This window comes from Gossypium arboreum, chromosome 4, assembly GCF_025698485.1.
Source record: "Gossypium arboreum isolate Shixiya-1 chromosome 4, ASM2569848v2, whole genome shotgun sequence".
Lineage (NCBI taxonomy): Eukaryota > Viridiplantae > Streptophyta > Magnoliopsida > Malvales > Malvaceae > Gossypium > Gossypium arboreum.
The window spans coordinates 62,161,018-62,186,177 of NC_069073.1; positions in this window are offsets into that span (position 1 = coordinate 62,161,018).

The window sequence follows — 25,160 nt, forward strand, 5'->3', positions numbered from 1 at the left end:
ATTTTGTGTTAATGCCATTGCATGCTAAATATGAAGCTTGTTAATAATATATGTGATGGTGGGTTGATGACTCTTGGATTCTCTTTTTAGCATTTTTAGTGAGACATTAAGATCTTTGTTTAACCATGACCAAAATTGAAACGGTATGGTGTTGTGGTGTATTCGGCTATGGTATATCCATAAGTATGATTTATGCATATTGCATGGTAGGTAAGATTTGAGCTTTGGATATATGTTTATATTTGGATATAAGCAACTTGAGATTCGGCCCTTGCACCTATATGTATATATGTTTGCACATGATGCATTGGTATGACATATATACTATCTCAAGGTATATATTTGCTTATGATGATGTTTCGGTTATGAAGTAAATGATAGATGTGTATTGAACTACAATATGTAATGCATTAGTTAGTAAAATGTATGCCGTTCATGTGTGGTATTAAACATGTAATTGGCCTCAACATCAACATGCATAATCGGCCACATGAATGAGTACATAGGTTGATGTGTTGTTCGGCCATAAGTAAGCATGTTGAAGGCTTTATCTCGACCTAGAAAATTCGGCTAAGGAGAGTACTAACTAATGTGTTGAGTTTGATGCATGACTTTACATGTATGTGACTTTAATGTCTAATGTATAAGTGTGGGCTAAGTGCCTTGTGTTCCTCTTTTCGATGCTCAAATGATTAAATCGATTTATTTATTTAATTAAGCTTAAGAGCAAAGGGGATCTAAATCCGATAAAGGGAAGGAAAAGGTGGTCGAATAGCCATCGAAATCATTCTACAACATCCGAGGTAAGTTCTTGAGTAATAGAGCTTAAATTATGATTTGATTAGATCATGTTTTAAGCAAATCAAAATCATGCTCTTTGTGTGTGGCTATTGAGCCGAAATTGTAAATATGATAAGTGTCTTGTGTTTGAGCTTTGGTAATGAGAATGTAATAAGAATGTGTTATGATTTGTTGATATATGTGCTTGGTTATTCGAATGGTATCCGGGCTAAGTCCCGAAGGCTTTTGTGCTAAGTGACTAAATTTCAATTCCCGAAGGCATTTGTGCGAGTTACTAAATCCGGACTAAGATCCGAAGGCATTTGTACGAGTTCCCAAATCCGGGTTAAGTCCCGAAGGCATTTGTGCGAGCTATTATAACTGGGCTATGTCCCGAAGGCTTTTGAGCGAGTCGCTATATCCGGATAAAAACCGAAGGTACGTGATTCGGGAAAGAGCAATCTTGCTGTAAAAATTTCAGTTAATACGCTTGCAAAAATTCCAGCAATGAGGTATGTTCGTGTGACAGCCCAAAATTGACCCTAGTCGGAATGTGGTTTCGGGACCACAAAACCGAGGCATAAAAAAATATTTAAAAATTTATTTTGATGCCTATGATATGTGTTAATTTGTGTATGACATTTTGATGTTTCAATTTAGAATTATAAATGTGAATTTCACTAGAAAGGACCTAGTAGTAAACTTTGAAAGTATGATGGGGAAATGTGTGATGACTAGTTGATCATGCATGCAAAAATAAGGGATTTGCATGTCAAATTTCCCCAAAGATGGTATAGTGGCCGGCCATGACAAGGGAATATGGGCAAACAAAACATGTTATGACATGTTTTGTTAATGCATGATGTGATAAATGATAAAAAAATTAACCATGTAGGAAGAGAAACAAAAAAATCAAAAATTTGCTCATCCTTTCCCCCCTTTTGCCCTGAGTGAAAGAGAAGCAAAGAAAAAAAAAATTTTGTTCATCCATTTTTCTCTTCTTTGGCCGAAAATACTAAGGAAAAAGGAAGGATTTTTGCTTCATGCTTGGTTTAGAAGAGAACTAGAAGGAGATTCGGCTATAATTGCATCAAGATTAAGGTATGTTTGAGGTTGTGTCATGAGGTTCATGCTTGTTTTGGTTTCTAACTTGATGTGCATGTTAGCCATGGTTCAAATCCTTGTTATGCCATGAAAATGGTATTTGGCCAAGGTTGATATTGTGTTAAAGCCATTGCATGCTAAATGTGAAGCTTGTTGATGATGCATGTAATGATGGATTTACTACTCTTGAAATTTCTTTTTAGTATTCTTGAGTAGGACATTGAATTCTTTGTTTAACCATGACCAAAGTTAAAAGGGTATGGTTGTGATGTATTCGGCCATGGTGCATTCATGAGCATGATTTATGCTTGTTACTTGATTGGTAAAATTTGTGTTTGGATGGGTATGAACCCTTGAGATTCGCCATGCACCTATATATATATATATGTTTGCACATGATGTGTTGGAATGACATATATACTACCTCAAAGTATGTATTTTCATGTGATTGTGTTTTGATTATGAAGCAAATGATAGATGTGTATTGAGCTACAATATGTAAAGCATTAGCTAGTAAAATGTGTGCCATGCATGTGTGGTATTAAACATGTAATTGGCCTCAACATCAACATGCATAATCGGCCCATGAATGAGTACCTAAGAGGTTGTGTTGTTCGCCATGAGTAAGCATGTTGAAGGCTTTGTGTGTTGAGTCGATTCATGAATTCCGCACTTATGTGACTTTAATGTCTAGTGAATATATGTGGGCTAAGTGCCTTGAGTTCCTCTTTTGATACTCAAATGATTGAATCAATTTATTTGCTAAATTAAGCTCAAGAGCAAAGAGGGACCAAATCCGATAAAGGGAAGGAAAAAGTAGTCGAATAGCCATCGAATCGCTCGACAACATCCGAGGTAAGTTTTCGAGTATCGAAACTTAGATTTTGATTCGATTGAATGAAGTAATAAGCAATCGAAATTCGCCCTTATATATGGCCATTGAGCCGAAATGATATTTTTGTTAAGTAAATTGTGCATAAAAGTTTTGTTGTGAAAATGAAACAAAGATGTGTATGAATGTTCGAGTGATATCCAAAGCTAAGCCCAAGGCAATTGTGCGAGTTATGATACCGGCTAAGCCCAAGGCAATTGTGCGAAGCTATGATATCCGGGCTAAGCCCAAGGCAATTGTGCGAGCTATGATACCGGGCTAAGCCCAAGGCAATTGTGCGAAGTTGTGATATCCGGTTAAGTCCCAAGGCATTTGTGCGGGTTACCATAACCGGGCTATGTCCCAAAGGTGTTTTGAACGAGTAGCTATATCCGGATAAACTCAAGATATGTGAATTGAAATTTATAAGCTGCTGGAAAATTTTCAGTTATTGCACATGTGAAATTCCCAACAACAAGGTATGTTTTGTGTGTGCTTTGCACACTATGAGTAAATCGCATCTAATATTCGCTCTAATGATAAATGAACTATCGGATTAACTAGGCCGTTATTTGCGCATTTAATATAAGAGTTGGGATTGTGAAGTAAGCATGTCTTTGAGAAATTGTGCATATGAATTATTGTTTAGCTACTTGAATGCTATGCTTTGGTTGTGTGTATATTATGGCTCGAAACTTACTAAGCATAAATTGCTTACTCCGCTTCTTTGTTTCTCTGTTTATAGATTTTGCTCGTTAGCGATCGGATTCGAGATCATAGAAGTTGAAGTCAACCACACTATCAAATCCCTTTTTGGTACTCCTTTAGTTGAGTTCGGATATGGCATGTATAGGACCACCCTCGGTTGTTTTTAAGTACTTGTGATGTATATGTGTACGGCCATGCGAAAATGGTTCGTAAAAGTGGAGTATGGAATTTGACCATATGTGGTTTGTAATTATATTTGGTTTCATGATGTGATTATGGTTTGGAATGAGAGAGTTGGTCACATGATCAGCCTTTGGAATGGCTAAATATGATCACATGTGGACCTAAGTATGACTAGACTATAGTTGGTCCATGGGAACTACAATATAGGTAAAGCCTACCTTAAAAACAGAGGCTGCCAGCTGCAGTGACGTGGATGTGAAAAATCACCAAAATTTGTAGGAATGGTGTTAAATAGTGAATAAATTATGTGATCGAACCTTGACGAGTCTATTTTCATATGAAAGTAACGAAACGATCATATGATCAGTATACCGAGAGATATTAAAGTTCTCGTGAGACAGGCCGGAATGGTTTGTGGGTCCCCTGTCGCGGCTTTGAAAATTTTCCATAAATTATCCAGAATGAATTAGAAGTCATGCCTTATATGTACAGATTCCTTTTTGAGTCTAGTTTCATTGGAAACAAACGGTATCAGTATTGAAACCCTGTACAGAGAGATATTCAAGTTGTAACGCACGAAGGTCAGTGTAGTCGACCCCTGTAACATGGGCGACTTTAACTAATAAACTGTACCAATTGGCCCGACCAAAAATTCTAGAAATAAATCCATGGATGGATATATGAGTCTAAATTCAGGTAAAATTTACGGAATCAGTTTCCGGGTTGTGAAACTCGAGATATGCTTTTTAAGGCGACAGCGATGCAGTTTTCCAGCTTGCCTGGGAATGTCAAATTGGTCGGTGCCATAAGTGGTTTTGGCTTGTTAACCTCGTGTCCGACACCGCAACGGTCTCGGTTCGGGTGTTACAATTTATTGGTATCGAGCCAGGTTTAGTCGATCCTAGGACTACCGTGATATGTTTGGGGTCTAGCTATACATGCCATTAAGTGATAAATTGATAGTGTGGTGATTTCTGACAATCTGAATTTGTGTTTGTTTATAGCAATGGATCCCGATCCCAACCGAGCAATAGCTGATGATGTAGAGAGTGCGGCGCTTTGCTCCCGCAAGGGACAAAGTCGGCGGACTCTCAACCTATTGCCAGCAATCTGAATGATGAGGCTAAGCAAGCCTTTTATAGTGTGATGAATGATTGGTTTAACCAATACATTCGAACTAACACGGCTGTTCCACAACCTCCATTCCCGACTAATGCAACCCCAAGACCTACAATACCTCCCAGAATCGACCAAGTAAGGTCAAGTAAGCCCCAATGATGTAATTCAAAACATGGGGCTACTGAATTTAAAGCTACGGATAGCGATTTATGCCGAGCAAGCTGAATTTTGGTTGGACAACACTATTCGGTGCTAGATGAGTTATCATGTACACCCGATGAATGCTTAAAGTGTACTATCTCCTTGCTACGCGATTCCGCCTACTATTGGTGGAGTACTCTGACTTCTGTGGTGTCTAGAGAGCAAGTAACTTGGGAGTTCTTCCAAACTGAATTCCGAAAGAAGTATATCAGTCCGAGATTTATGGACCAAAAACGAAAGGAATTCCTTGATCTTAAGCAAGGTTCCATGTCGATTCCGACTACTGACGAAAATTTGCGAGGCTTAGCCAGACGCTGCTGAAAGTGCATTTCTTCGAAGTCGTGATGTGTAAACGCTCAAGATGGACCTGAACGATGATATAAGTCGTATGTTGGCATTTTGGAAATCCGAGAGTTTGTGGCTCTTGTCGAGCGAAAGGCAAAGCCGAGGAGCTCAAGATGGAGAAAAGAAAAGTGAAGTAGGAGTTTCGTAAGAGGTCTTGGGAAGCCCTTCCCACGATCATCAAAGAAATTTAGAGATGGCTTAGGCGGTCTAGAGACATTTCGGCTTTTCTAGACGAGACCGCGATCGACCCCCTATGGGCACGCTGAGTCACTTCGATCGCCAGTGTTGGCAATGATCGTCGAGATAGAACAGAGTGCCAATATTGTGGCAAGTGGCATTCTAGGAGTTGTAGATTCTGTGACCGCTCCTGTTACAAGTGCGGATCAGTCGATCATTTCATTAAGGATTACCCGAGTTTATCTGAACAAAACATAAATCAAAGTGGGAACCCGGGTGCTACCACAACTCGAGGTAGGCCGTCTAGAAACACAGGCAATGCTAGTGGCGGTCAGAGAGGATCTAGAGATGCCACCATCAGATCCGAGGCTCGTGCTCTCGCTAGGACTTATGCCATACGCGCACGCGAGGATGCTGCCTCACCAGATGTTATTACCGGTATCCTCACTCTTTTCGATACTAATGTGATTGCTTTGATTGACCCGGTTCCACTCATTCTTATATATGCGAAACCTTAGCATCCAAAGAAGACTTTGCCCATTGAGTCTCTGAGTTTGTAATTCGGTGTCAAACCCTTGGGTCATTACGTGCTCATCAACAAAGTGTGTAAGAAAAGTCCCTAGTATTTTGAGGTTCTTGTTTTCCGCGGACTTGATGCTTTTGCCATTCGACCAATTCGACGTTATTCTTGGTTTGGATTGGTTGACCATGCACGATGCGGTTGTAAATTGCAAAAGCAAGACTATTGATCCGAGGTGCACGAATAACGAGATAATTCGGGTTGAGTCTACGGACTTAAAGGGATTGCCACCGTAATATCGCAATGTTGGCTCGTAAATACGTAAGAAAGGGGTATGAAGCATACCTTGCGTATGTTCTAGATGACAAGGAGTTAGAAAAGAAACCCGAATCTGTGCGCTGGTTTGTGAATACCCGGATGTTTTCCTAAAGAATTGCCGGTTTACCACCGTGCTCGGAAATAGAGTTTGGCATCGAATTGGTACCGTACCATTCCAATTCGATAGCTCCGTATCGTATGGCACCAACGGAATTAAAGGAGTTGAAAGCTCGGTTGCAAGAATTGGTGGATAGAGGTTTTGCTCTCCCGATTTTTCGCCTTAAAGTGCGCCGGTGTTGTTTGTGAAAAGAAGGATGGAACCATGAGGTCGTAGATCGACTATCGTCGACTTAATAAAGCGACGATAAAGAACAAATATCCGCTACCGCGTCATCGACGATTTGTAAAAGGTTTCTCAACAATAGCCACGCCAATGACGGCTACTCCAAAAGGATGTTAAGTTCGAATGGATGGAGAAATGTCGAAAAGTTTCGATCAATCAAAACTTATTTGACTGAAGCCCCAATTCTAGTGCAACCCAAATCTGGCAAAGAGTTTGTCATCTATAGTGACGCCTCCCTACTTGGGTTAGGTTGCGTATTGATGCAAGAAGGTCGAGTTGTGGCCTATGCGTCGAGGCAATTAAAGCCACATGAGAAAAATTATCCGATCCATGGTCTCGAATTGGCTACCATCGTATTCGCCTTAAAGATATGGCGACATTACTTATTTGGTGAGAAGTGCCATGTGTATTCGGATCATAAAAGTCTCAAATATTTGATGACTCAAAGAGACTTAAATCTGCGACAAAGACGTTGGCTCGAGCTGTTAAAGGATTATGAGCTGGTCATTGACTATCACCGGGAGGCGAATGTGGTTGAGGATGCCTTAAGTCGTAAATCATTATTCGCTTACGAGCGATGAATGTGCACTTGTCCGCTCGATCCGACAATGTGTCAAGAGCTAAATTGAAAGCCAAACCATTATTGATACATCAAATTCGTGAAGCTCGAAAAGTCGATGACGAGTTGGTGCAAACGGGCCGAGTGTGTTCAACAAGGACTCGGAGTTTCAAATCGATGATGACGATTGTTTGAGGTTCAGAGTCGTCTGTGTGTTCCAAAGAATTGAACTTATTTCGATATCTTGAACGAAGCCCATTGTAGCCGAATGGCGAACCACCCGGGAGTACGAAGATGTACAACGATTTGAAACGCCGCTTTGGTGGCATGGTATGAAACGAGACATCTCCGACTTTGTTTCGAGATGTTTAATATGTCAACAAGTGAAAGCGGAACATCAAGTGCCTTCAGATTACTTCACCGATCACGATACCCGAGTGGAAATGGGATCGAGTCACAATGGACTTTGTATCCGAACCGCCATTGTCGTGAGTAAGAAAGATGCGATCCGGTCGTTGTAGATAGATTGACTAAGTCGGCTCACTTTGTCCCCGTGACGTCGGACTTTTCAATGGACAAACTAGCCGAATCAGACGCTTCTCAGTTGTGAGATTACACGGGTGCCTATTTCCATCGTGTCGGATAGAGATCCGAGATTTACCTCGCGATTTTGGAAGAAGTTGCGAGAGGCTCTGGTACGGTTGCATTTTAGCACCGCTTTTCACCCCAAACCGATGGTCAATCCGAGCGGATGATTCGAGATACTTGAGGATATGTTAAGATGTTGCATCCTCGAGTTCGATGGTTCATGGGAACGGTATTTGCCTTTGATTGAATTCGCTTACAACAATAGTTTTCAATCAAGTATTAAGATGGCACCTTACGAGGCCTTGTACGGGCGTAAATGCCGTACACCATTGTGTTGGACGGAGCTCGGTGAAAGCAAAATTTTCGAGGTGGACTTGATTAAAGATGCTGAATAGAAAGTGATAGTGATCCGTGAAAATCTGAAGATAGCCTCCGATCGTCAAAAGTCGACGCGGATCTGAAGCGTAAAGATATCGAGCATCGTGGGAGATAAAGTGTTTCTCAAGGTTTCGCCTTGGAAAAAGATACTCGATTCGGTAGTAAGGGCAAGTTGAGCCCGAGGTTCATTGGGCCATATGAGATATCCGAAGCGAGTCGGTTCGATTCGTCTCATTTGATATTGCCCCGAACTCGAAAAGATTTACGATGTCTTTCATGTTTCGATGCTTCGACGCTATAGATCGATCCATCGCGTGGTTAGTCCATCGGAGGTTGAAATTCAAGCCAATATGAGTTATGAGAAAGAACCGTTCGTATCCTATCACGTGAAGTGAAAGAGTTATTGAAACAAGCGGGTTCCGCTAGTGAAAGTGTTATGGCTCAAACACGGGATAGAAGAAGCTACTTGGGAAACCGAGAACTCTATGAAAGAGTGATACCCAACCCTATTTACCGTAAGATTTTCGGGATGACAATTTCTTAAGTGGGGAGAGTTGTGACAGCCCAAAATTGACCCTAGTCGGAATGTGGTTTCGGGACCACAAAACCGAGGCATAAAAAATATTTAAAATTTATTTTGATGCCTATGATATGTATTAATTTGTGTATGACATTTTGATGTTTCAATTTAGAATTATAAATGTAAATTTCACTAGAAAGGACCTAGTAGTAAACTTTGAAAGTATGATGGGGAAATGTGTGATGACTAGTTGATCATGCATGCAAAAATAAGGGATTTGCATGTCAAATTTCCCCAAAGATGGTATAGTGGCCGCCATGACAAGGAATATGGGCAAGGAAAACATGTTATGACATGTTTTGTTAATGCATGATGTGATAAATGATAAAAAATTAACCATGTAGGAAGAGAAACAAAAAATCAAAATTTGCTCATCCTTTCCCCTTTTCCGTGAGTGAAAGAGAAGCAAAGAAAAAAAATTTTGTTCATCCATTTTTCTCTTCTTTGGCGAAAATACTAAGGAAAAAGGAAGGATTTTTGCTTCATGCTTGGTTTAGAAGAGAACTAGAAGGAGATTCGGCTATAATTGCATCAAGATTAAGGTATGTTTGAGGTTGTGTCATGAGGTTCATGCTTGTTTTGGTTGCTAACTTGATGTGCATGTTAGCCATGGTTCAAATCCTTGTTATGCCATGAAAATGGTATTTGGCCAAGGTTGATATTGTGTTAAAGCCATTGCATGCTAAATGTGAAGCTTGTTGATGATGCATGTAATGATGGATTTACTACTCTTGAAATTTCTTTTAGTATTCTTGAGTAGGACATTGAATTCTTTGTTTAACCATGACCAAAGTTAAAAGGGTATGGTTGTGATGTATTCGCCATGGTGCATTCATGAGCATGATTTATGCTTGTTACTTGATTGGTAAAATTTGTGTTTGGATGGGTATGAACCCCTTGAGATTGACCATGCACCTATATATATATATATGTTTGCACATGATGTGTTGGAATGACATATATACTACCTCAAAGTATGTATTTTCATGTGATTGTGTTTTGATTATGAAGCAAATGATAGATGTGTATTGAGCTACAATATGTAAAGCATTAGCTAGTAAAATGTGTGCCATGCATGTGTGGTATTAAACATGTAATTGGCCTCAACATCAACATGCATAATCGGCCCATGAATGAGTACCTAAGAGGTTGTGTTGTCCGGCCATGAGTAAGCATGTTGAAGGCTTTGTGTGTTGAGTCGATTCATGAATTCGTACTTATGTGACTTTAATGTCTAGTGAATATATGTGGGCTAAGTGCCTTGAGTTCCTCTTTTGATACTCAAATGATTGAATCAATTTATTTGCTAAATTAAGCTCAAGAGCAAAGAGGGACCAAATCCGATAAAGGGAAGGAAAAAGTAGTCGAATAGCCATCGAATCGCTTCGACAACATCCGAGGTAAGTTTTTGAGTATCGAAACTTAGATTTTGATTCGATTGAATGAAGTAATAAGCAATCGAAATTCTGCCCTTGTATATGGCCATTGAGCCGAAATGATATTTTGTTAAGTGAATTGTGCATAAAAGTTTTGTTGTGAAAATGAAACAAAGATGTGTATGAATGTTCGAGTGATATCTGGGCTAAGCCCAAGGCAATTGTGCGAAGTTATGATACCGGCTAAGCCCAAGGCAATTGTGCGAGCTATGATATCCGGCTAAGCCGAAGGCAATTGTGTGAGCTATGATACCGGGCTAAGCCCGAAGGTAATTGTGCGAGTTGTGATATCCGGTTAAGTCCGAAGGCATTTGTGCGGGTTACCATAACCGGCTATGTCCCAAGGTGTTTTGAACGAGTAGCTATATCCGGATAAACTCAAAGGTATGTGAATTGAAATTTATAAGCTGCTGGTAAATTTTCAGTTATTGCACATGTGAAATTCCCAACAACAAGGTATGTTTTGTGTGTGCTTTGCACACTATGAGTAAATGCGCATCTAATATTCGCTCTAATGATAAATGAACTATCGGCATTAACTAGGCCGTTATTTGCATTTGAATATAAGAGTTGGGATTGTGAAGTAAGCATGTCTTTGAGAAATTGTGCATATGAATTATTGTTTAGCTACTTGAATGCTATGCTTTGGTTGTGTGTATATTATGGCTCGAAACTTACTAAGCATAAATTGCTTACTCCGTTTCTTTGTTTCTCTGTTTATAGATTTTGCTCGTTAGCGATCGGATTCGAGATCATAGAAGTTGAAGTCAACCACACTATCAAAGCCCTTTTTGGTACTCCTTTAGTTGAGTTCGGATATGGCATGTATAGGACCACCCTCGGTTGTTTTTAAGTACTTGTGATGTATATGTGTACGGCCATGCGAAAATGGTTCGTAAAAGTGGAGTATGGAATTTGACCATATGTGGTTTGTAATTATATTTGGTTTCATGATGTGATTATGGTTTGGAATGAGAGAGTTGGTCACATGATCAGCCTTTGGAATGGCTAAATATGATCACATGTGGACCTAAGTATGACTAGACTATAGTTGGTCCATGGGAACTACAATATAGGTAAAGCCTACCTTAAAAACAGAGGCTGCCAGCTGCAGTGACGTGGATGTGAAAAATCACCAAAATTTGTAGGAATGGTGTTAAATAGTGAATAAATTATGTGATTGAACCTTGACGAGTCTATTTTCATATGAAAGTAACGAAACGATCATATGATCAGTATACCGAGAGATATTAAAGTTCTCGTGAGACAGGGCCGGAACAGTTTGTGGGTCCCCTGTCGCGGCTTTGAAAATTTTCCATAAATTATCCAGAATGAATTAGAAGTCATGCCTTATATGTACAGATTCCTTTTTGAGTCTAGTTTCATTGGAAACAAATGGTATCAGTATTGAAACCCTGTACAGAGAGATATTCAAGTTGAAACACACGAAGGTCAGTGTAGTCGACCCCTGTAACATGGGCGACTTTAACTAATAAACTGTACCAATTGGCCTGACCAAAAATTCTATAAATAAATCCATGGATGGATATATGAGTCTAAATTCAGATAAAATTTATGGAATCAGTTTCCGAGTTGTGAAACTCGAGATATGCTTTTTAAGGCGACAGCGACGCAGTTTTCCAGCTTGCCTGGGAATGTCAAATTGGTCGGTGCCAGAAGTGGTTTTGGCTTGTTAACCCCTCGTGTCCGACACCGGCAACGGTCTCGGGTTCGGGGTGTTACAGTTTGTATGTGCTTTGAATTAGTTGAGCCCTTACAAATAAGTATTCGCTCAGTTGATAAACGAGCTACCGGCCTATGGCTAAGTTGATCTTTTGTGTATGAACATAAGGGTTGGTAATGTGAAGTAAGTATGATATTGAGAATGTGTGCATGTGAAATTATTCGTTTGGCTATATGAATGCTATGCTTTTGTTGTGCTGGAATCCCTTGCTCAAAACTTACTAAGCATAAATTGCTTACTCCGTTTCTTTGCTCTCTGTTTTATAGATTTTGGCTCGTCAGCTATCGGACTCGAATTTTGGAAGTCAAGTCTCCCACACTATCAAAGCCCCCTTTTGGTACAAATTTTGGTTGAACTTTGAAATGGCATGTATAGGACTACTCTTTCGTTTGTTGGTCATAGACCCCTTTGATTTTGTATAAATTTGGATAGCCATGCGAAAATGGCTTATATAAACTTTGGCATGCTATCATAATCATTTTGTATGTTGTTCATTAAGAGGTATGGAAATGTTTGGAAATGATTAGCCATTGGAATGGTTAATCATGATCATTCTTTGTGCCATGTATGCAAAAAGGGCTAATTGAATCATGGAAATTATGAAATAGGTAAAGTCTACCTCAAAGGCAGATGCTGACAGCAGCAGTGATGTGGATGTGAAAAATCACTAAAAATAGTAGGGATGGAATTAAATAGTGAATAAATTATGTAAATGAACCTTGATGAATCTACTTTCATATGGAAGAAACGAAACAGTCATATGAGTTATATGTTAAGAGATATTTAGGTTTTCGTGGAACAGGGCCAGAACGGTTTCTGGAATCCCTGTTCCGAATTTGGAAATTCATTGTAAATTAAACAGAGATAATTAGGAGTTATTCCATATATGTATAGATTCCTCTTTGAGTCTAGTTTCTATAGAAACAAACGGCATCAGTATTGAAGCCCTGTACAGGGAGATATCCAAGTCGTAATGCGCAAAGGTCAGTGTAGTCGATCCCTGTAACAGGGGAGACTTTAACTAATAAACTGTACTAATTGGTACGACCAAAAATTCTAGAAAAAAAATATGTAGATGGACATATGAGTCTAGTTTCAGGGAAAAATTACGAAACTGATTTTCGAGCTTTGAAACTCAAGATATGATTTTTAAGGCGACAATGATGCAGTAACCAGCTTGTCTGGAAATTTCTAAATGGACTGTGAAAATAATTAAGTCTGTGTGCACCTTGTGTTTGATTCCGGTAACGGACTCGGGTACGGGGTGTTACAATTTTATTGGTATCAGAGCCACGGTTTAGTCGACTCTGGGACTACCGTAATGCGTTTGGGTCTAGCTATACATGCCATTTTATGTGATTATTTGATAGTGTGGTGATTTCTGACAATTGAAATGTGTTTATTTATAGTAATGGATCCCGATCCCGACCGAGCGGTAGCTGATGATCTTGAGAGTGTAGCGCTGCTCCCAAGACAAGGGACAGCGCCGGCGGACTCTCAACCTAATGCTAGTAATCCAAATGATGAAGCTAGACAAGCTTTCTATAGCGTGATGAATGATTGGTTCAACCAATACATTCGAACTAATACGGCTGTTCCACAACCTCCATTCCCAACAAACACAAACCCGCACCTACAATGCCTCCGTAATGACCAAATAAGGTCGAATAAGCCCCAGCTGATGAATCCGAAAACATGGGGCTACTGAATTTAAAGCTACGGATAGCGACGATGCCGAGCAAGCTGAATTTTGGTTGGACAACACTATCCGCACTTTCGATGAGCTATCTTGTACACCGATGAATGCCTAAAGTGTACTATCTCCTTGCTACGTGATTCTCGCCTACTATTGGTGGAGTACTCTGACTTCTGTTGTGCCCCAAGAGCAAGTAACTTGGGAGTTTTTCCAAACTGAGTTTCGGAAAAAGTATATCAGTCAGAGATTTGTTGATCAAAAACGGAAGGAATTTCTTGAGCTTAAGCAAGGTTCTATGTCAGTTACCGATTACGAGCGAAAATTTGTTAGACTTAGTAGATATGCTCGGGAATGTATTTCGTTCGAGGCTATCATGTGTAAATGCTTCGAGGATGGGCTGAATGAAGATATAAAAATGTTCGTTGGCATTCTTGAATTACGAGAGTTCGTAGTACTTGTCGAAGCGAGCTTGTAAAGTCAAGAGCTTAGAAAAGAAAAACAAAAAGTTGATGTGGGAACCGGAGAGTTTCGTAAAAGATCCTCGGAAAGTCTCTTCAACAGCATCGAAGAAATTTCGTGATGATGTGGGCGGTCTAGAAGCACTTCGGCCTTTTAGACGAGATCGTGATCGACCCCACAATGGTACACGAGGCACGTCGGTCGCCAAGGCTTGGGAATGAACGTCGAGACGAGCGGAGTGTCGACATTGTGGCAAATGGAATTCGGAAGTTGTAGATTCCATGACCGCCTCCTGTTACAAGTGCGATCGCTTGACCACTTCATTAAAGATTGCCCGAGGTTGCTTGAATGTAATGTAAATCGAGTGGGAACCGGGCGCTACCATCGCTGGGGTAGACCATCTAGAAATATGGGCAATGCTAGTGGTGGTCGAGAGGATCTAGAGATGCTACGACCAGATCCGAGGCTCGCGCTCTGCTAGGGCTTATGCAATCGCCGCACGCGAGGATGCTTCCTCGCCAAATGTTATTACTGGTACTTTCACTCTCTTTGATACTAATGTGATTGCTTTGATTGACCTGGTTCTACTCATTCTTATATATGCGAAACCTTAGCATCCAAAGAAGACTTTACCTATTGAGCTTCTCGAGTTCGTAATTCGGTGTCAAATCCTTGGGTCGTTATGTGCTTGTTGACAAAGTGTGTAAGAAATGCCCCTAGTAATTGAGGTTCCTATTTTCCGCGGACTTGATGCTTTTGCCGTTCGATGAATTTGATGTTATTCTTGGTTTGGATTGGTTGACCGTGCATGATGCGGTTGTGAATTGCAAAAGAAAGACTATGGATTTGAGGTGCGCAAATAACGAGATGATCCGAGTTGAGTCTACAGACTTAAAGGGGTTGCCAGCTGTAATATCATCAATGTTGGCCCAGAAATATGTAAGAAAGGGGTGTGAAGCATACCTTGCATATGTACTTGGTGATAAGGAGTTAGAAATAAAACCCAGTGCTGTGCTGGTGGTTTGCGAATACCGGATGTTTTTCCCAAGAATTACGGGTTTGCCACTGTTCGGAGATAGAGTTTGGTATTGAGCTTGTACTTGGGATCGCACCGATTTCGATAGCTCCGTATCGTATGGCACCAACCGAGTTAAAAGAGTTGAAAGCTTCGATTCGAAATTGATGATAGAGGTTTCGCTCGACCAAGTTTCTCACCTTGGGGTGCACCAAGATTGTTTGTGAAAAAGAAGGACGTAACCATGAGGTTGTGCATTGACTATCGTCACCGAATAAAGTGACGATAAAGAATAAATATCCGCTATCATGATTGATGATTTGTTTGATCAACTAAAGGAGCCTCAGTGTTTTCAAAGATAGATTTGAGATCGGGTTACTACCAGTTGCGAATTCGAGATTCGGATGTACCCAAAACTGCTTTCAGAACGAGGTACGGTCATTACGAATTTTTAGTGATGCCGTTTGGGCTCACTAATGCCCCTGCGGTATTTATGGATTTGATGAATCGGATCTTTAGACCGTATTTGGATCGGTTTGTAGTTGTGTTTATTGATGACATCTTGGTCTATTCAAGAGATGAAACCGATCATGCTGAACACCTGAGATTAGTATTGCAAATTTTACGGGATAAGCAATTATATGCTAAGTTCAGTAAGTGTGAGTTCTGGTTAAGAGAGGTTAGCTTCTTGGGTCATGTGGTATCTGACGGGTATTCGAGTCGACCGAGCAAAATTTCAGCCATACTTAACTGGAAGCCTCCAGAAATATTATCGAGGTTCGAGCTTTTTGGGACTTGTCGGGTACTACCGACGGTTTGTAAAAGGTTTCTCGATGATAGCCACACCCATGACGGCTACTTCAAAAAGATGTTAAGTTCGAATGGACGGAAAAATGTCGAAAAAGTTTTGAGCAATGAAAACTTATTTGACTAAGCTCCAATTTTAGTGCAAATTTCATCAAGCAAAGAGTTTGTCATCTATAGTGACGCCTCCTACTTGGGTTGGGTTGCGTATTGATGCAAGAAGGTCGAGTTGTGGCCTATGCGTCGAGACAATTAAAGCTACATGAGAAAAATTATCCGACCCATGATCTCGAACTAGCTGCCATCGTATTCGCTTTGAAAATATGGCGACACTACCTTTTTGGGGAGAGTGCCATGTATTTTCGGATCACAAAAGTCTCAAATATTTGACGACTCAAAGAGACTTGAATCTGCGACAAAGACGTTGGCTCGAGTTGTTAAAAGATTATGAGCTTGTCATTGATTATCACCCGAAAGGCTAATGTGGTTGCGGCGCCTTAAGCCGTAAATCACTTGCTTGCTTTATGAGCGATGAATGTACACTTGTCTATTCTACCCGACAATGTGTTAGTAGCCGAATTAAAGGCCAAACCATTATTGATTCATCAAATTCGTGAAGCTTAGAAAGTCGATGATGAGTTGGTTGCAAAACGGGCAGAGTGTGTTCCGAACAAGGAATCAGAGTTTCAAATTGATGATGATGATTGTTTGAGGTTCAGAAGTCGTCTGTGTGTTCCAAGGAATTCAGAACTCATTTCGATGATTGAACGAAGCCCATTGTAGCCGAATGTCAATTCACCCGGAGTACGAAGATGTACAACGATTTGAAATGTCGGTTTGGTGGCATGGTATGAAACGAGACATCTCCGACTTTGTTTGAGATGTTTAATATGTCAACAAGTGAAAGCGTAACATCAAGTGCCTTCGGTTACTTCACCGATCACGATACCCGAGTGGAAATGGGATCGAGTCACAATGGACTTTGTGTCCGACCGCCATTGTCGACAAGTAAGAAGGATGCGATTTGGGTTGTTGTTGATAGATCGACTAAATTGGCTCACTTTATCCCCGTGCGTCGGATTTTTCATTGGATAAACTAGCTGAATTGTACGTATCTCGATTGTGAGATTACACGGTCTTGATTTACATTGTGTGGGATAGAGATCCGAGATTCACCTCGCGATTTTGGAAGAAATTGCATGAAGCTTTGGGTACCAAGCGCATTTTAGCACCGCTTTTCATCCACAAACCGATGGTCAATCCGAGCGGATAATTCGGATACTTGAGGATATGTTGAGATGTTGCATCCTCGAGTTTAGTGGTTCATGGGAACGGTATTTACCTTTGGTTGAATTCGCCACAATAATAGTTTTCAGTCAAGTATTAAGATGGCACCTTACGAGGCTTTATGCGGTCGAAAATGCCGACGCCATTGTTTTGGACCGAACTTAGTGAAAGTAAAATTTTCGAGTGGACTTGATTAAAGATGCTGAACAGAAAGTAAAAGTAATCCGTGAAAGTCTAAAGGCAGCATCAGATCGTCAGAAGTCGTACGCAGATTTAAAACGAAGAGATATTGAGTATCAGGTGGGAGACAAAGTATTTCTTAAAGTGTCACCTTGGAAAAAGATACTCAGATTTGGCCGTAAGGGAAAACTGAGTCCAAGGTTCATAGGGCCATATGAAATATCCGAACGAGTCGGTCCAGTTGCATATCGATTGATTTTGCCCCCTGAACTAGAAAGGATTCACGACGTCTTTCATGTTTCGATGCTTCGACGCTATAGATCTGATCCATCGCACATAATTACTCCATCAGAGGTTGAAATTCAAGCCGATATGAGTTATGAAGAAGAACCGATTCGTATCCTAGCACGTGAAGTAAAAGAGTTGCGAAACAAAAGGGTTCCGCTAGTGAAAGTGTTATGGCTCAAGCACGGATGGAAGCGACTACTTGGGAACCCGAGAACTCTATGAAAGAGCGTTACCCAAACCTATTTACGGTAAGATTTTCGGGACGAAAATTTCTTGTGTGGGGAGAGTTGTGACAGCCAAAATTGACCCTAGTCGGGAAGTGGTTTCGGACCGCTAAACCGAGACAATCAAATGTTTGAACGTAATATTTATTGTCTAGAATATGTATTTATGAATGTGTGAAAATTTCAAGCTTGATTTAGTCGATTGCATGTGAATTCAGTTATTAGGACTTGTGTGACACTTTTGAAATGTGATAGGCTAATCTATAAGGACCTAATAGTGCATGTAATCAAAAGGAGGACTTGCATGTCAAATTTCCCCCTAATAGCTAGTGGCCGCCATGACAAGGATTATGGGAAAAACATGTCATGAAACATGTTGTGACAATGGGGTATGTAAGAAAAAATAAAATAATGAGCATGGGAATTGAATAATGAAAGGAAGAAAAAAAAAGAAAGAATGTGTGTTACCCCCATTGCCGTGAGTTGAAGAAAAGGAGAAAAAAAATTGTTGTTCATCCTTTTTTCATTTCTTTGAGCTGAAAATTCTAAGGAAGAAGGAAGGGGTTTTTGCTTCATGTTTGGTTTGGAAGAGGATTAGGAAGAGTTTTGGCTATACTTGTATAAGATTAAGGTATGTTTGATGTTGTGCCATGAGATTCATGCATGTTTTAGTTGCTAGCTTGATGTTCTTATTAGCCATGGTTCAAATCCTTGCTATGTCATGGGAATGGTATTCGCCAAGGTAGATTTTGTGTTAATGCCATTGCATGCTAAATATGAAGCTTGTTAATGATATATGTGATGGTGGGTTGATGACTCTTGGATTCTCTTTTTAGCATTTTTAGTGAGACATTAAGATCTTTGTTTAACCATGACCAAAATTGAAACGGTATGGTGTTGTGGTGTATTCGCCATGGTATATCCATAAGTATGATTTATGCATATTGCATGGTAGGTAAGATTTGAGCTTTGGATATATGTTTATATTTGGATATAAGCAACTTGAGATTCTACCCTTGCACCTATATGTATATATGTTTGCACATGATGTATTGGTATGACATATATACTATCTCAAGGTATATATTTGCTTATGATGATGTTTGGTTATGAAGTAAATGATAGATGTGTATTGAACTACAATATGTAATGCATTAGTTAGTAAAATGTATGCCGCTCATGTGTGGTATTAAACATGTAATTGGCCTCAACATCAACATGCATAATCGGCCACATGAATGAGTACATAGGTTGATGTGTTGTTCGGCCATAAGTAAGCATGTTGAAGGCTTTATCTCAACCTAGAAAATTCGGCTAAGGAGAGTACTAACTAATGTGTTGAGTTTGATGCATGACTTCACATGTATGTGACTTTAATGTCTAATGTATAAGTGTAGGCTAAGTGCCTTGTGTTCCTCTTTTCGATGCTCAAATGATTAAATCGATTTATTTATTTAATTAAGCTCAAGAGCAAAGGGATCTAAACCGATAAAGGGAAGGAAAAGGTGGTCGAATAGCCATCAAATCGTTCTACAACATCCGAGGTAAGTTCTTGAGTAATAGAGCTTAAATTATGATTTGATTAGATCATGTTTTAAGCAAATCAAAATCATGCTCTTTGTGTGTGGCTATTGAGCCGAAATTGTAAATATGATAAGTGTCTTGTGTTTGAGCTTTGGTAATGAGAATGTAATAAGAATGTGTTATGATTTGTTGATATATGTGCTTGGTTATTCGAATGGTATCCGGCTAAGTCCCAAGGCTTTTGTGCTAAGTGACTAAATCCGGTCAATTCTCAAAGGCATTTGTGCGAGTTACTAAATCCGGACTAAGATCCAAGGCATTTGTGCGAGTTCCCAAATCAGGTTAAGTCCCAAGGCATTTGTGCTAGCTATTATAACCGGCTATGTCCCAAGGCTTTTGAGCGAAGTCGCTATATCCGGATAAAATCCGAAGGTACGTGATTCGGAAAGAGCAATCTTGCTGTAAAATTTCAGTTAATACGCTTGCAAAAATTCCAGAATGAGGTATGTTCGTATGTGCTTTGAATTAGTTGAGCCCTTACAAATAAGTATTCGCCGGTTGATAAACGAGCTACCGCCTATGGCTAAGTTGATCTTTTGTGTATGAACATAAGGGTTGGTAATGTGAAGTAAGTATGATATTGAGAATGTGTGCATGTGAAATTATTCGCTTAGCTATATGAATGCTATGCTTTTGTTGTGTTGGAATCCTTGCTCAAAACTTACTAAGCATAAATTGCTTACTCCGCTTTCTTTGCTCTCTGCTTTATAGATTTTGGCTCGTCACCATCGGACTCGGATTTTTGGAAGTCGAAGTCTCCCACACTATCAAAGCCCCCTTTTGGTACAAATTTTGGTTGAACTTTGAAATGGCATGTATAGGACTACTCTTTCGTTTGTTGGTCATAGACCCCATTGATTTTGTATATATTTGGATAGCCATGCGAAAATGGCTTATATAAACTTTGGCATGCTATCATAATCATTTTGTATGTTGTTCATTAAGAGGTATGGAAATGTTTGGAAACGATTAGCCATTGGAATGGTTAATCATGATCATTCTTTGTGCCATGTATGCAAAAAGGGCTAATTGTGTGACAGCCCAAAATTGACCCTAGTCGAGAAGTGGTTTCGAGACCACAAAACCGAGGCATAAAATAATTTAATATTCATTTTGATGCCTATGATATGTGTTAATTTGTGTGTGACATTTTTGATGATTTGATTTAGGGTCATAAATGTGAATTTCACTAAAAAGGACCTAGTAGTGAACTTTGAAAGTAGGATAGGGAAATGTGTGATGACTAATTAAGGCATGCATGCAAAACAATGGTCTTGGATGTCAAATACCCCCCTTTTTATAAGTGGTGGCCGGCCATGACAAGGGAGGATGGGCAAAACATGTCATAGACATGTTTTGTTGGTGCAATATGGGAGGAAAAATTAAACTAAGGTGAGGAATAAAGAATTGAAAAAAAAAGGGAGAGAAAGTGTAATCCCCCCATTGCCGTGAGTTGAACGAAAAGAAAGAAAAAAAAAATTTGTTCATCCTTTCTTTGAGCCAAAACTAGGAAGAAAATACAAAGAAGAAAAAGAAATGTGTGTGTTCATCCTTGAACATCTTTTGGCCGAAAATTGAAGGAAAAAGGGAAGAAGGGAGTGAAGCATTCGGCTATCCTAGGTCACTATTAAGGTAAGTTTGATGTTTTGCCATGAGATTCATGTATATTTTAGTAGTTAGCTTGAGTTCTAACTAGCCATGGTTCAAATCCTTACTATGTCATGGAGATGATATTCGGCTAAGGTGAGATTGTGTTGATATCATTTGCATGCTAAAAGTGAAGCTTTGCAATGGTGCATGTGATGGTGGATTAATGATTATTGAATATTCTTTTTAGCAATTTTGAGTGAGAGTTTGATAGATACTATGAGGTTAAACTTCATGACATTGTAAGCTTGTAAGTTGGATGATGAAATTCATGCTTTGTGAAGGTAAATGGTGTAGAAGGAGCATTCGGCCATAATGAAGATACATGAGATAGTCATAATCAGCCTTATGATTCGGCTCTTGCATGTATATATATATATATGTTTGCACATGATGTATTGGTATGACATATATACTATCTCAAGGCATATAATTACATATGATGGTGTTTCGGTTATGAAGTAAATGATTGATGCGTATTGAGTTACAATATGGAATGTGTTAGTTAGTAAAATGTATGCTGTTTTGTGTGGTATTATGTATAATTGGCCTCAACATGGACATGCATATTCGCCACATGAGGGAATTGGTGTGCATGCATTCGGTTAGAGGCAAGCATATTGATGCCTATTCTTGGCTTAGAAAATTCGCTAAGAGGAATATTAACTAATGTGTTGAGTTCGATTCATGATTTCGTACATATGTGACTTTGATGCCTAATGAGTATATATATTCGCTAAGTACCTTGAATTCCTCTTCGATGCTCAAATGATTAAATCAATTTATTTGTTAAATTAAGCTCAAGAGCAAAGGGAGCTAAATCCGATAAAGGGAAGGAAAAGGTAGTCGAGTAGCCATTTAAATCGCTCGACCACGTCCAAGTAAGTCTTGAGTAATGACCCTACTTGAATTATATTGAAATGATTTGTCATATTATGGCGGACAGCCGAATGTGCGAGGGACTAAGTTATAAAGTTAATTGAAATCATGCTTTTGTGTGTGGCTATTGAGCCTAAATTGGAAAGGTTTGATAAATATTTTGTGTTTGAGCCTTAGTAACGAAAATGAAATATGGATGTGTCGTGATTATTGATATATGTATACATGAGCATTTGAATGATACCCGGCTAAGTCCCAAGGCATTTATGCTAGTGAATATATCCGGCTAAGTCCCAAGGCATTTATGCTAGTGATTATATCCGGCTAAGACCAAGGCATTCGTCATGAAGTTGTCATATCCGGCTAAGACCAAGGCATTTGTGCAAGATACCAAATCGGGTTAAGACCAAGGCAATTGTGCTTGTGGTTATATCCGCTAAATTCAAGAAGCTCGGTTTGAAGGTGAGCGTTTTGGTGCGGTAATAAATTCAATTAATACGCCGAAAAACCCATATGATAAGGTATGTTTACATGTGCATCGGAAAAGTCGATTCGTTTGAAATAGTGTTCGCTCGATCGACTAACGAACTTTCGGCTCTTAGATAGGTTGATACCTTGTGTGTGTATATGATTATGAGAATGTGTATTACTAAAGTGATTCATTTAGCTATGTGAATGTAATACTTTAGTCAAAGCTGATTTCATTACTTGAGACTTACTAAGCATTAAAATGCTTACCCGCTGCTTTGGCTCTTTGTTTTATAGATTTTGCTCGTTAGCTATCGGATTCGGGATCATTGAAGTCGAAGTCATCCACACTATCAAAGCCCCCTTTTTGGTACAAATTTTGGTTGAACTTTGAAATGGCATGTATAGGACTACCCTTTTGTTGTAGGTCATGTACCTTTCGGTTTTGTGTAAACTTAGATAGCCATGCGAAAATGGCTTATATAATGCTTTTAGCATAGTACTATAATCGTTTGTATGTTGATCATTATGAGTTATGGAATTATTTTGAAACGATTAGCCATTGGAATGGTTAATCATGATCACACTTTGTGCTATGTATGCAAAAAGGGCCAATTGAATCATGGAAATTATGAAATAGGTAAAGTCTACCTTAAAGGCAGATGCTGTCAGCAGCAGTGGCGTGGATGTGAAAAATCACTAAAAATAGAAGGAATGGAATAAATTAGTGAATAAATTATGTAAATGAACCTTGATGAATCTGCTTTCATATGGAAGAAACGAAACGGTCATATGAGTTGTATGTTAAGAGATATTTAGGTTTTCGTGAGACAGGGCCAGAACGGTTTCTGGACCCCCTGTTCCGACTTTGGAAATTCATTGTAAATTAACCAGGGATAATTGGGAGTCATGCCATATATGTATAGATTCCTCTTTGAGTCTAGTTTCTATAGAAACAAACGGCATCAGTATTGAAGTCCTGTACAGAGAGATATTCAAGTTGTAACGCGCTAAGGTCAGTGTAGTCGACCCTTGTCACATGGGAGACTTTAACTAATAAACTGTACTAATTGGCCTAACCAAAAATTCTAGAAAAAAATATGTAGATGGAAATGTGAGTCTAATTTCAGGGAAAAATTACGAAACTGATTTTCGAGCTTTGAAACTAAAGATATGATTTTTAAAGCGACAGTGATGCAGTAACCAGCTTGTCTGGAAATTTTTAAATGGACTGTGAAAATGATTAAGTCAAGTTTGTGTGCACCTTGTGTTCGACTCCAGTAACGGACTCGGGTACGGGGTGTTACAAATTGAATCATGGAAATTATGAAATAGGTAAAGTCTACCTCAAAGGCAGATGCTGACAGCAGCAGTGATGTGGATGTGAAAAATCACTAAAAATAGTAGGGATGTAATTAAATAGTGAATAAATTATGTAAATGAACCTTGATGAATGTACTTTCATATGGAAGAAATGAAACGGTCATATGAGTTATATGTTAAGAGATATTTAGGTTTTCATGGAACAGGGCCAGAACGGTTTCTGGAATCCCTGTTACAACTTTGGAAATTCATTGTAAATTAACCAGAGATAATTAGGAGTTATGCCATATATGTATAGATTCCTCTTTGAGTCTAGTTTCTATAGAAACAAACTGCATCAGTATTGAAGCCCTGTACAGGGAGATATCCAAGTTGTAATGCGTGAAGGTCAGTGTAGTCAATCCCTGTAACAGGGGAGAATTTAACTAATAAACTGTACTAATTGGCCAGACCAAAAATTCTAGAAAAAAATATGTAGATGGACATATGAGTCTAGTTTCAGGGAAAAATTACGAAACTGATTTTCGAGCTTTGAAACTCAAGATATTATTTTTAAGGCGACAGTGATGCAGTAACCAGCTTGTCTGGAAATTTCTAAATGGACTGTGAAAATAATTAAGTCTGTGTGCACCTTGTGTTCGATTCCGGTAACGGACTCGGGTACTGGGTGTTACACTAAAAGTGAAGCTTGTAATGATGCATGTGATGGTGGATTGATAACTCTTGAATCTCCTTTTTAGCATCCTTGAGTGAGACATTAAGTTCCTTGTTCAACCATGACCAAAATTGAAATGGTAAGGTGTTGTGATGCATTCGGCCATGGTAGGAAATAGAAGAGAAATAAGGTTGTTTTTAGATGAAGTAGAGTCTAACAAATGAGCTCATATGTGCATTAGTTGCTAGATGGAGAAGAATCGGCTAGCAAGTTGTGTGCTAAGGCCGAATATAATTTTGTATATTATGGGTAATGCATGTGTTGAATTAGTGTAAAGGGAGAGGATGCTTTAATAGTGTATATATGTGTATTAGCCAAGTTTTGAACTTGAAACAAATGGTGTTTAGTCAATACAAGTGACCATACTTGTAGAATGTATTAAGTGTTGCAATCGGCCTTAGCATAGATGTGTATGTTCGGCCACATGAATGAGTACATGAGTTGATGGGTATGTTCGGCCATTGGTAGCCTATTGATGGCTTTAGCTTGACTTAGAAAATTCGGCTAAGGGGAAATATTAGCTAGTATGTTGAATTCGATTCGTGATTTCGTACATATGTGACTCTAATGTCTAATGTATATATGGGCTAAGTACCTTGAGCTTCTCTTTGATGTTCGAATGAATTGTATTAAATTG